The sequence below is a fragment of the Canis aureus genome, chromosome 30 (assembly GCF_053574225.1).
Source record: "Canis aureus isolate CA01 chromosome 30, VMU_Caureus_v.1.0, whole genome shotgun sequence".
NCBI lineage: Eukaryota > Metazoa > Chordata > Mammalia > Carnivora > Canidae > Canis > Canis aureus.
Window position 1 is genome coordinate 25570074 of NC_135640.1, and position 13297 is coordinate 25583370.

A 13297-nucleotide genomic window follows, 5' to 3' on the forward strand; every position below is an offset into this window, starting at 1 on the left:
GTTCCTAAGAGAAGTAGCTGGGTTACAGTTTGGGGTGGAATTCCCAAAGGGCTGGTTAGAGGCACCTTGAAAGAAAGCCTGAGGAAAATTACCTTCCTCTGCCACATCCAATGCCTCGGAGAGAAGAGGAGCCAATAACCAAGCAAGGGTGCATTCAGCTACTCCCTGTCAGCCTGGAACAGGCACCCCATATCCAGCCTCCCGACTAGATCTAGTTATTCTGTGCCCTCATAGTGGCACCTAGTGGTGTTACACAGCATTTTTTAGATCCTTCCCCGTCAGGAGTCAATACTTCTGTTTTCTCACTCCATCATTTATGAGCTGCCTGGATTTGGGTAAGTTACTGGTCCTCTCCATGCTTCAGTCTCCAATTATAAAAGTCGAACAATAATAGCAATAATCCTGTAGATGATTTATTTATTTTTTTATTTATTTTTATTTTTTTTCTGTAGATGATTTAATACATGTAAAGCTTTTCAAACAGGACCGTAATAGGAAAGATAACAATACATACTAAGTATTTTTGTTTGGTGCTTTACATTTTTTTAAGCACCCTACACGTACCATCGTTCTGATTATCACAGCCACGTCATAATAAGTTAGTGAGATGAGTAACCCCATACCCACTGACTATGTGAAGAAGTTGATACTCAGAGAATACAAATGATTATGATTTGCCCAAATTAGCATGGCTATCAAGTGGTGGAACCAAGCTGGGTGTCAAGTCTTTGTACACTTTGACAAAAGCTCTTTCTACAATACTATGTTCCTCGAAACATTCCTGGATTTACCTAGAAAACCTAGCCTCTGAGATTCCCCACAGTTCTACACTCCTGACTCAAGGGTGTTGGGGTGCCAGGAAGGGAAGAGGTATAGATTCTCCAATACCTAGTTGTGGATCATTTATATTATGATGCTGCTGCTGGTGATGACGATGACGAATATTAGTATCTCTTATTACCTACCATTTAAGGAAAGCCAATCAATTCCAAGATCGCATGAGTATAAGAAATAATAAATGGCTTTCATTTTATGACACTAACTTTTGAGGTTGTCTTTTGCATAGCAATATATAACAGGAAAAATGTACATTATCTTCAATGACCTTTCTAATCTTGTAGTATCCTGGGAAGAAATTGGATATTTCTTTTAAAAAAAGAAAAAAGAAAATGAGTGGGACTGACCACAGCCCAGGCTAACACGAGTCAGGAAATGTGAACACAGGCTCATGGAGGCAGAACGGAACATGAGTGGGTGTCACTACCTTACAGAGAGCAGAGGGCTGTTCTGGAGGATGAAAGGGGAATGGCCACCTTCATCCAGATCTCTGAGAGACATCTGCTTTCTTGCAAGTCTGAAGTTTTCCTTGAAAAGCTGCCTAAGAAAAAGTAAAACTCTATCACTTACCATTCATTTAATTCATTAATATGGGGGGGGGGGGGCGGAACAGTGATGGAGCTGAAAGCATGACTCCTAGAATCAGAAGTCTGGGTTCTATGCCTGGCTTCACCGTTTACAAGCTCTGAAATCTAAGCCAAGTTACTAAGATTCTCTGGCCTCTGAAAAAATGGAGATATTAAGAGCTCTTATCACGTATGAATAATAAATAAGTTAAACCATGCAGTTCACTTAGAAGAGTGCCTGTCACTTATTAATGTTCAAGAAGCATTGGCTATTAATATTAATGCAGATTTTCCAGCAGCCATTCTGTTACTCTGCCTGTTTTACCATTTAGCAATTTGACTCAGCCTTATAGTGTCAAACCAACAATCCCACTACAATTCGCACTTTCTTAAAAACAGATAATCCTTTAGTTATATAAATCAGCCTACTCACATATTTATCATGTCCTCACTATCCCCCAGCCTTCTGCCTCTTTTATCTGTGCCTTCCAAACATACTAGGACAAATACGTACATATACACTTATATCTCTCCCTCCATCCTTTCTTCCTAAATTCAAGTCTCTATGTGACTCCATTCTACTCACTAACAAACACACTTCACAATTTCTTGACCGAATATGCAATCTCTGTAATTGCCTTGTTTAAAATGTCCTCTGGATAGTCACATGATATGAACAATTCAACTTTTATCCTCCTCCAACATTTCTCCTTCGATACGCATTTATTTTCTTACTTTCCCAAATGATACTTTCAATCCAATTCTTCTTCCTCAATCTTCTCTGTCTGCTGTTTTCTTCAGATTACAAAATGTTCAAGTCTATACTCCCTAAAAAGATTTCTCTAGCTAATATTACAGCATCACATTTCTCAAAAGTGTAGTATAAATTCCCTGCCTCCTCCTTTTCACCTATAAATACCATTACATCTGACTTATGCTTCCATAGTATTTTATATGCTTTCTTTCAAACAAAAAAAGTATAAGACTCTTGCAGAAGCAATAGGTGTGGGTTGTGTGTGTGTGTGTGTGTGCATGTGTATTTATATTCCTCATCCTCCTACATCTCTAAAACATCTGATCTTGTGTCCTCTGCTTTATTGCTGAGACATCATTTGCTTTCTGTGATCTGGTCCTTTTTTTCTCTCTGCCTCTCTTACTCAGACTCAAAGTGAATAGATTGCCTTCAGTTGGTTCATTTTCAAGCTTAAGTTATTTACTCTTTTGCTGATACTTCCATTATCATTTTAGGTTATCATTTGAGCCAATTTGATTTATCTATGGCTTTGTCTTCCAATTGTTTAAAAAGTATTTAATTTGATTTTGAGAAGCATCTTGTTTGCCACATTTATCATTCTTTTCAGCCTCCTTTTAATAAAGGATGAACTACATGTGGTAATGAATCATCTTGCTCTTCTTGACTTGGTCTGAGTGTCCTGTGGGAGATGTGACCCAGAACTGTTATAGCTCCCATCCTGAATTTCTTTTTTTCTAGCTTCACTGAGGTATAATTGACAAACATAACTTCATATATTTAAAGTGTACAATGTGATGATTTAATATATGTGTACATTATAAAATATTTACCATAATCAAGTGAACTAACATATGCATCACCTCACATAGTTACCTTTTTGTGTGAGAACTCTTGAACTGTATTCAACAAATTTTAGGGTTCTTGTCATCTAAAAACTAGAATCCTTATTCTAGGTCCTAACCTTAGGCCCTAAAGAATGCTCTTTACAGGTTTTTGACATACCTGGAGAACTGGCACAGCTGGTATGGCTGCTAAAATATTCTATGTCCTGTGTTCTATGAAATCATGGATATTGCATTTTAATATATGTGGACTTATACAAAGTTGTGAGTTTACACAAATTGTTGATTTCATCTTTTGTTAATCCAGTAAAAAATAATCACAAATATAAATGTATATCTACCATGCATTGACTACAGAATTCTCATAGAAACACAAAATGAGATAATATGCTTCTTTCATGAAATAATATGTTTCTTTCAATATTGATGTTTTACCATACAAAGGGAAACTGCAGTCAATATATGAATTTTTATTCTGTACATTCCTTTTTTAAAAAAATCACCTTGACTGAGGTGTAATCTAGATACTATAGATACTATAGACAGTTCTTAAAGGGGTACAGCTTGGTGAATTTTGAAAAATGTATACACCCACATAAGCACTATATCGAGATACAGAACACCTCCATCCCACACAAAAGTTCCCATGTAACCCTGCCACATTTAAATTTAATCAACAAAATTGTCAAAAACAGAGGAAGAAAAGCGTGGAATAAAACTTATTCACTGCAGAAGGAAGTCGAGTCAGCATACAATAGAAAATCGGATACAAACATTTATTTGAACCATATATTATAGCTGAAGAAAAGAATTGCAAGAGAGAAAAAAAGCTTACCTGAACAATCCAACAATCAAGGAAAAGAGGAAAATCACTATTATCTAACAATAGAAAATATATCAATGTAGTATAAGAAACAACTTTTCTTACCCCAACCCCATTGGGAGTAGCATTAATCACTGAGAACAAAGTAAAAAATGATATGGTCAACAGCAATTTTGATTGAAATATAGGCATTTGACTTTCTCATAAATTGTTTTTTTAGTCAAATCCTAGGGATTGTCATGAAATGTGAAGTAGGGGCATAAAGGAACTGTCCAGTTGTGTGGTCTGGTTATCAAGCTTCATGGGGATTCAAATTAATGTAAGGAGAAAACATCATCTTTAGGCTGTTTATTTTGAATTAAGCATTGCCTCAGTTGGCTGTGTAACAGAAGTGAGTCACACACAATTTAGTATCCAGGTTGCCAGGTATGTGGGCAAGGTTCTGCCGGGGAGGTTGGCTGTGGGAGTACCCGAAAGGAGATAACTTTCTCAGAAAGCAGTTGTGTGTGCGCTCACACTCTCACCTACTTCCCAGAAAGAGAAACACATTCTGCCCCACAAAACAAGGAAGAGGCTCTTTTGACATTCATGTGCCTGATGGCATTTTGAAGAGAAAGAATATGCCTCAGTGAGCAGAGGGCATTGACTGATAATCAGTGGCAGATGATTGGTTCTTTAAAGAAGGCAAGGCGCCTCATGGTCAAATCCAGTTGTCTTGGCTTCCTGGGTACCTGCATCATTAGCAGCAGCCATGCCAGAACAAGACTGACATGTGTGAGTGGGTCCAGAGTACTGTGAGTAAACTGAGTTTTATCTAAGAATGTCTGTCACTTTATACTTCTTTACATCCTTGAAAATTATTCCAGGGATCCCTAGGTGGCGCAGCGGTTTGGCGCCTGCCTTCGGCCTAGGGCGCGATCCTGGAGACCCGGGATCGAATCCCACATTGCGCTCCCAGTGCATGGAGCCTGCTTCTCCCTCTGCCTGTGTCTCTGCCTCTCTCTCTCTCTGTGACTATCATAAATAAATAAAAATTAAAAAAAAAAAAAAGAAAAAGAAAATTATTCCAGCTTACTCTGAGAAATCCTGGTTAGCGGTTAGAGAGATACTATCTGATTAATGATAACCATGAGTTACAGCTCATAGAATTTTCATTGAAAGTAGCCACTGAACTCAGAATGTTGAGAGAACAATCAACAGATGATAAAAGAGGGAACGACCTGTTTAAAGCATTTTTGTCCAAATGGATTGAAAATGATTTTTGCAATTCCAGTTGGCAGGGGAAAAGATCAGACAACTTCTTTGGTTAGGCAGCTCAATGTTTTCATGTACAATAAATGCAAACAGGATAACAGTGGTTTCTCTAATTTCTCTAGTTAAGAAATCTTTTCAAACAAAAGAATAGTAAAATGAACAACACCACTGACAATAATATTCCTCTTTTTGCCAAGTTAGAATATTTGCAATAGAAAGAATATTCTGGGTGTCAGTATTCATGTTCTTAAAGTAGAGCCCTGATTAGATGAGAAAATCAATCAAATTTCCAAATTATTCTCAGTTTTGAAGTCTGGTTGCTTGAAAGTCTCTGAGTAAACAAATCTGTGGCTCTACCTAAAACAGTAAATAAACACTTGATACATTATATTATTAAAACTGCAGTATGGAGGATAAAAACTAATCCTTCGGATTAGACCCTGAAATTCATAATAAAATAATTTTCTCCTTGTAGCAATGTGGTTATAATTACAACAGCAATAATAATGTATTGTTAACAGAAAAAAATTGTTCCCTAGTGGTGGCCTCTACTTTAGGTTGGATGGAAATTTTTATGTCACTGAAAGGCAAAGAATCCATTACTCAGATGAATAACAAGAAATTCAAGTTGTAAAATGATATTTTACTTAGATTATTCATTTGTCCAACAACTGGGAATTAGTAAAGTGTGTTACATCCATTCTGAAACATTATAAAATCATTAAAAATTATTGTTACAATATACACGAGTGTTGAGTAACTTCAACAATTTTTATTATTTCTTTTTAAGTAAAAATCTACAAAGCTCATATTAACAGTGACTAACTGGGAAATAAGTGATTTTTCTTTTCTTTTTTGCCATCTGTTCAAAGTCTACTATAATAAGCATGTATTATTAATATCAAAATTAAACCTAGACAGTATAATGTAAATATTAAACATTCTGTATTTTGTAATGCAGGTTTGTTAAAGATTCCAATCCATTTGTCACCCATTTTCCTTTAGAAATGGTCCCTACATCTCTTAATCTGGAGATTGCAAATTACATAAGACTGAACATGCTGGTCACTGCAGACGGGGGCCCAGCTCAGGAGCACATCGCAGCAGAAATCTGGTGTGTCTCTTCTTAAAAAATTGGGCAACTGCTGAGACACATCTAGTCAGAGGGAGGTATGTGCATTTGTGTGGGGAGAGGAGAGCTTTAATTTGTACAAAGAGGTAACATGAATTAGCAGGAGTCTTAACAAATAAGTTTTCTATATGGAATGATATTTTTCTTTCTGAGTAATTTAGATAATAATTTCTATAGTTGAGAAGCCATTTTTGGACTGGAATTCCAAATTCTGGGAGTGAGGAAGAGGGTTACAAATGCAAATAAAGAAGGTGGCCATCTCCAGTGGGTTTCAAGTTATTTGGACTATGGATATGATGCTACGTGTATGTAACTGAAGGCAATCAATGCTTTTTTTTTAATTTTTTTTATTTATTTATGATAGTCACAGAGAGAGAGAGAGAGAGAGAGAGAGAGAGGCAGAGACACAGGCAGAGAGAGAAGCAGGCTCCATGCACCGGGAGCCGACGTGGGATTCGATCCCGGGTCTCCAGGATCGCGCCCTGGACCAAAGGCAGGCGCCAAACCGCTGCACCACCCAGGGATCCCAGTGTTCAAAAATATTGAGGAAGCGGGGCAAGATGGCAGAGGAGCAGGGTCCCCAAGTCACCTGTCCCCACCAACTTACCTAGATAACATTCAAATCATCCTGAAAACCTATGAATTCGGCCTGAGATTTAAAGAGAGAACAGCTGGAATGCTACAGTGAGAAGAGTTTGCGCTTTTATCAAAGTAGGAAGACGGGGGAAAATAAAGAAATAAAAAAGCATCCAAGGGGGAGGGGGCTGTGCTGCCGGGAGCAAGATTCCAGGCGCCCTGGGCGGGGAGGACACAGCCCAAGATCCAAGCTCCCCCTGGGACAGGCGGAGGACACAGGACAGCGAGGATGCACCTGCCGCGGGGCAGATCGGCGCCCCCTGCCCCGGAGCATCCAGGCCCCTGCGGACTGGGAGCTGTTGTAGTTACTGCGGGGGCTGACTCCAGGACGGGAGAGCTGGCCGGGGCCACTGTTGTTGTTCCTCCTGGTGTCACCTTGTACCTGGGACTGAACACGGGCCTCATAGGATAAACAGCTCCCACTGAGCCATGCACCTGGCAGGGGGCTGGGCAGCTCCCCCAGGTGGACACACCTGAGAATCAACACCGCAGGCCCATCCCCTAGAAGACCAGCTGGAAGGGCAGGGGAAAAGCAAGTTCATGACCCAGCAGCGCTGGAAAGTTCCAGGGGAAGTCTAGGGACTTACCGTATATAGAATCAGAGGGTACACCTCCTTGTTTTTTGTTTGTTCCCCCTCCTCTTTTTTTCTCTTTTTCCCTTTTTTCCAGTACAACTTGTTTTTAGCCACTGCACTGATCAAAATGACTAGAAGGAAGAACTCACCACAAAAGAAAGAATTAGAAACAGTACTCTCTCCCACAGAGTTACAAAACTTGGATTCAATGTCAGAAAGCCAATTCAGAAGCACAATTATAAAGCTACTGGTGGCTCTAGAAAAAATCATAAAGAATTCAAGAGACTTCATGACTGCAGAATTTAGATCTAATCAGGCCAAAATTAAAGATCAATTAAATGAGATGCAATCCAAACTGGAGGTGCTAACGACAAGGGTTAATGAGGTAGAAGAACAAGTGAGTGACATAGAAGACAAGTTGATAAGTTGATGGTAAGGAAGGAAGCTGAGGAAAAAAGAGAAAAACAATCAAAAGATCATGAGGAAAGGTTAAGGGAAATAAATGACAGCCTCAGAAGGAAAAATCTATGTTTAATTGGGGTTCCAGAGGATGTCGAAAGGGACAGAGGACCAGAAAGTGTATTTGAACAAATCATAGCTGATAACTTCCCTAATCTGGGGAGGGAAATAGGCATTCAGATCCAGGAGATAGAGAGATCCCCCCCTAAAATCAATAAGAACCATTCAACACCCCAACATTTAATAGTGAAATTTGCAAATTCCAAAGATAAAGAGAAGATCCTTAAAGCAGCAAGAGACAAGAGATCCCTAAGTTACATGGGGAGAAGTATTAGGTTACCAGCAGACCTCTCCACAGACACCTGGCAGGCCAGAAAGGGCTGGCAGGATATATTCAGGGTCCTAAATGAGAAGAACATGCAGCCAAGAATACTCTATCCAGCAAGGCTCTCATTCAGAATAGGAGAGATAAAGAGCTTCCAAGATAGGCAGAAACTGAAAGAATATGTGACCACCTAACCAGCTCTGCAGGAAATATTAAGGGGGACTCTGTAAAAGAAAGAGGAAGTCCAAGGAAACAATCCACAAAAACAGGGACTGAATAAGCATTATGCAGACACTAAATTCTTATCTTTCAATAGTAACTCTGAATGTGAATGGGCTTAATGATCCCATCAAAAGACATAGGGTTTCAGACTGGATAAAAAAGCAAGACCCATCCATTTGCTGTCTACAAGAGACTCATTTTAGACATAATGACACCTACAGCCTGAAAATAAAAGGTTGGAGAACCATTTACCATTCAAATAGTCCTCAAAAGAAAGCAGGGGTAGCAATCCTCATAACAGATAAATTAAAGTTTAGCCCAAAGACTGTAGTAAGAGATGAAGAGGGACACTGTATCATACTTCAAGGATCTATCCAGCAAAAGGACCTAACAATCATGAATATTTATGCCCCAAATGTGGGAGCTGCCAAGTATATCAATCAATTAATAACCAAAGTTAAGACATACTTAGATAATAATACACTTATACCTGGAGACTTGAACGCGGTGCTTTCTGTAAATGACAGATCTTCTAAGCACAACATCTCCAAAGAAACAAGAGCTTTAAATGATACACTGGACCAGATGGATTTCACAGATATCTACAGAACTTTACATCCAAACGCAACTGAATATACATTCTTCTCAAGTGCACATGGAACTTTCTCCAAAATAGACCACGTAATGGGTCACAAATCAGGTCATAACCGATACCAAAAGATTGGGATCATCCCCTGCATATTTTCAGACCATAACGTTTTGAAACTAGAACTAAAAAACAAGAAGAAGTTTGGAAGAATTTCAAACACATGGAGGTTAAAGACCATCCTGCTGAAAGATAAAAGGGTCAACCAGGAAATTAAAGAATTAAAAATACTCATGGAAACTAATGAGAATGAAGATACAACCGTTCAAAATCTTTGGGATACAGCAAAAGCAGTCCGGAGGGGGATATACATCTCAATACAAGCATCCATCCAAAAACTGGAAAGAACTCAAATACAAAAGCTAACCTTGCACATAAAGGAGCTAGAGAAGGAACAGTAAAGAAAACTTTCACCCAGCTCGAATAAAGATTTGAGCAGAACTCAGTGAAATAGAGATCAGAAGAACTGTGGAACAGAAAACAAAACCAGAAGTTGGTTCTTTGAAAGAATTAATAAGGTAGATAAACCATTAGCCAGCCTTATTAAAAAGAAGAAAAGACTCAAATTAATAAAATCATGAATGAGAAAGGAGAGATCACCACCAATACCAAGGTAATACAACGATTTTAAAAACTTATTATGAGCAGCTCTATGCCAATAAACTAGGCAATCTAGAAGAAATGGATGCATTTCTGGAAAACTACAAACTGCCAAAACTGGAACAGGAAGAAATAGAAAACCTGAACAGCCCAATAACCAGGGAGGAATTGAAGCAGTCATCAAAAACCTCCCAGACACAAAAGTCCAGGGCCAGATGGCTTCCCAGGGGAATTCTATCAAACGTTTAAAGAAGAAACCATACCTATTCTACTACAGCTATTTGGAAAGATAGAAAGAGATGGAGTACTTCTAAACTCGTTCTATGAGGCCAGCATCACCTTCATTCCAAAACCAGAAAAGACCTCACCAAAAAGGAGAATTATAGACCAATATCCCTGATGAACATACAAAAATTCTCAACAAGTTATTAGCCAATAGGATCCAACAATACATTAAGAAGATTATTCACCATGACTAAGTGGGATTTATCCCCAGGATGCAAGGCTGGTTCAACACTTGTAAAGCAACCAATGTGATAGATCATATCAACAAGAGAAAAGACAAGAACCATGTGATCTTCTCAATAGATGCAGAGAAAGCATTTGACAAAATACAGCATCCATTCCTGATGAAAACCCTTCAGAGCATAGGGATAGAGGGAACATTCCTCAGCATCTTAAAAGCCATCTATAAAAAGCCCACAGCAAATATCATTCTCAATGGGGAAACACTGGGAGCCTTTCCCCTAAGATCAGGAACAAGACAGGGATGTCCATTCTCACCACTGCTATTCAACATAGTACTGGAAGTCCTAGCCTCAGCAATCAGGCAACAAAAAGAAATAAAAGCATTCAAATTGGCAAAGAAGAAGTCAAACTCTCCCTCTTCGCAGATGACATGATACCATACATAGAAAACCCAAAAGTCTCCACCCCAAGATTGCTAGAACTTGTACAGCAATTTGGCAGTGTGGCAGGATACAAAATCAATGCCCAGAAGTCAGTGGCATTTCTATACACTAACAATGAGACTGAAGAAAGAGAAATTTGAGTCAATCCCATTTATAATTGCACCCAAAAGCATAAGATGCCTAGGAATAAACCTAACCAAAGAGGTAAAGGATCTATACCCTAAAAACTACAGAACACTTCTGAAAGAAGTTGAGGGAGTCAAAAAGAGATGAAAAAATATTCCATGCTCATGGATTGGCAGAATTAATATTGTGAAAATGTCAATGTTACCCAGGGCAATTTACACATTTAATGCAATCCCTATCAAAATACCATGGACTTTCTTCAGAGAGTTGGAACAAATCATCTTAAGATTTGTGTGGAATCAGAAAAGGTCCCATATAGCCAGGGGAATATTAAAAAAAAAAAAAAAAAAACAGAGCTGGGGGCATCACAATGCCAGATTTCAGGTTGTACTACAAAGCTATGGTCATCAAGACAGTGTGGTACTGGCACAAAAACAGACACATAGATCAATGAAACAGAATAGAGCATCCAGAAGTGGACCCTCAACGTTATGGTCAACTAATATTCGACAAAGCGGGAAAGACTATCCACTGGAAAAAAAGACAGTCTCTTCAATAAATGGTGCTGGGAAAATTGGACATCCACATGCAGAAGAATGAAACTAGACCACTCTCTTGCACCATACACAAAGATACACTCAAAATGGATGAAAGATCTAAATGTGAGACAAGATTCCATCAAAATCCTAGAGAAGAACACAGGCAACACCCTTTTTGAACTTGGCCACAGGAACTTCTTACAAGATACATCCATGAAAGGAAGAGAAACAAAAGCAAAAATGAATTATTGGGACTTCATCAAGATAAAAAGCTTCTGAACAGCAAAAGAAACAGTCAACAAAACTCAAAGACAACCTATAGAATGGGAGAAGATATTTGCAAATGACGTATCAGATAAAGGGCTAGTATCCAAGATCCATAAAGAACTTATTAAACTCAACACCAAAGAAACAAACAATCCAATCAGGAAATGGGCAAAAGACATGAAGAGAAATCTCACAGAGGAAGACATAGACATGGCCAACATGCACATGAGAAAATGCTCTGCATCACTTGCCATCAGGGAAATACAAATCAAAACCACTATGAGATACCACCTCACACCAGTGAGAATGGGGCAAATTAACAAGGCAGGAAACAACAAATGTTGGAGAGGATGCGGAGAAAAGGGAACCCTCTTGCACTGTTGGTGGGAATGTGAACTGGTGCAGCCACTCGGGAAAACTGTGTGGAGGTTCCTCAGAGTTAAAAATAGAGCTACCCTATGACCCAGCAATTGCACTGCCTGGGATTTACCCCAAAGATACAGATGCAGTGAAATGCCGGGACACCTGCACCCCGATGTTTATAGCAGTGATGTCCACAATAGCCAAACTGTGGAAGGAGCCTCGGTGTCCATCGAAAGATGAATGGATAAAGAAGATGTGGTTTATGTATACAATGGAATATTCCTCAGCCATTAGTAACGACAAATACCCACCATCTGCTTCGACGTGGATGGAACTGGAGGGTATTATGCTGAGTGAAGTAAGTCAATCGGAGAAGGACAAACATTATATGATCTCATTCACTTGGGGAATATAAAAATTAGTGAAAGGGAATAAAGGGAAGGAGAGAAAATGAGTGAAAATATCAGTGAGAGTGACAAAACATGAGAAACACCTAATTCTGGGAAATGATCAAGGGGTAGCGGAAAGGGAAGTGGGTGGGGGGTTGGGGTGGCTGGGTGATGGGCACTGAGGGGGGCACTTGGCGAGATGAGCACTGGTTGTTATGCTATATGTTGACAAATTAAACTCCAATAAAAAAAATTTAAATATATTTTTTCATTCTGACTAGCTGAGAATATAGAAAATAATACCTTCGTTTGATGGCACATTTCAAAACATTTATATTTTCCAGATAATGACTGCAAATATTTTAAAAGAATATCAGAAAAAAATTTAAAAAAATAAAAGAATATCAGAAAATCCGTTAGACAGGCTATGAAACATAAAGAAGTTTTAGGAATGAATAAAGTCACCATTTTCTTCTTCCTATATCTCTTTGGCTAACTTTGAGAAGAAGTGGCTTCAAAATTTATATAAAAATTTAATAGAGGAGTCTGGGTGGTGCAGTGGGTTGAGTGACCCACATTTGGTTTTTGCTCAGATCTTGATCTCAGGGTGTTAAGATTGATCCAACATCAGGCTCATCAGTGTGGAATCTACCTAGGTTTCTCTCTCTTTCTCCCTCTGCCCCAGCCCTCTGTATTCTCAGTCCCTCTCTGTCTCTCTCTCTAAAATAAAAATATACATCTTTAAAAATTCTTTAAAAAATAAAAATTCAGTTATGAAATATTTACCCTTATTCTCCAATATGAAAAAAATAGCAGTATTCCCAATGTTTGCCTATTTGCTTTAATGTATTTTCTGGAAGGAAAATCATTAAAACAAGTGCTTTGGAAAACAACACTTAACATAATGTTCAGAATGCAAGGAAAGTATCAGACCTATGCCCATGAACAACCATAGTTTTGATGCAAATTGTGCTTATTATAAGACTTATGTTAAAATATCCCCCTCCTGCAAACTCTAACCAATCTAATTT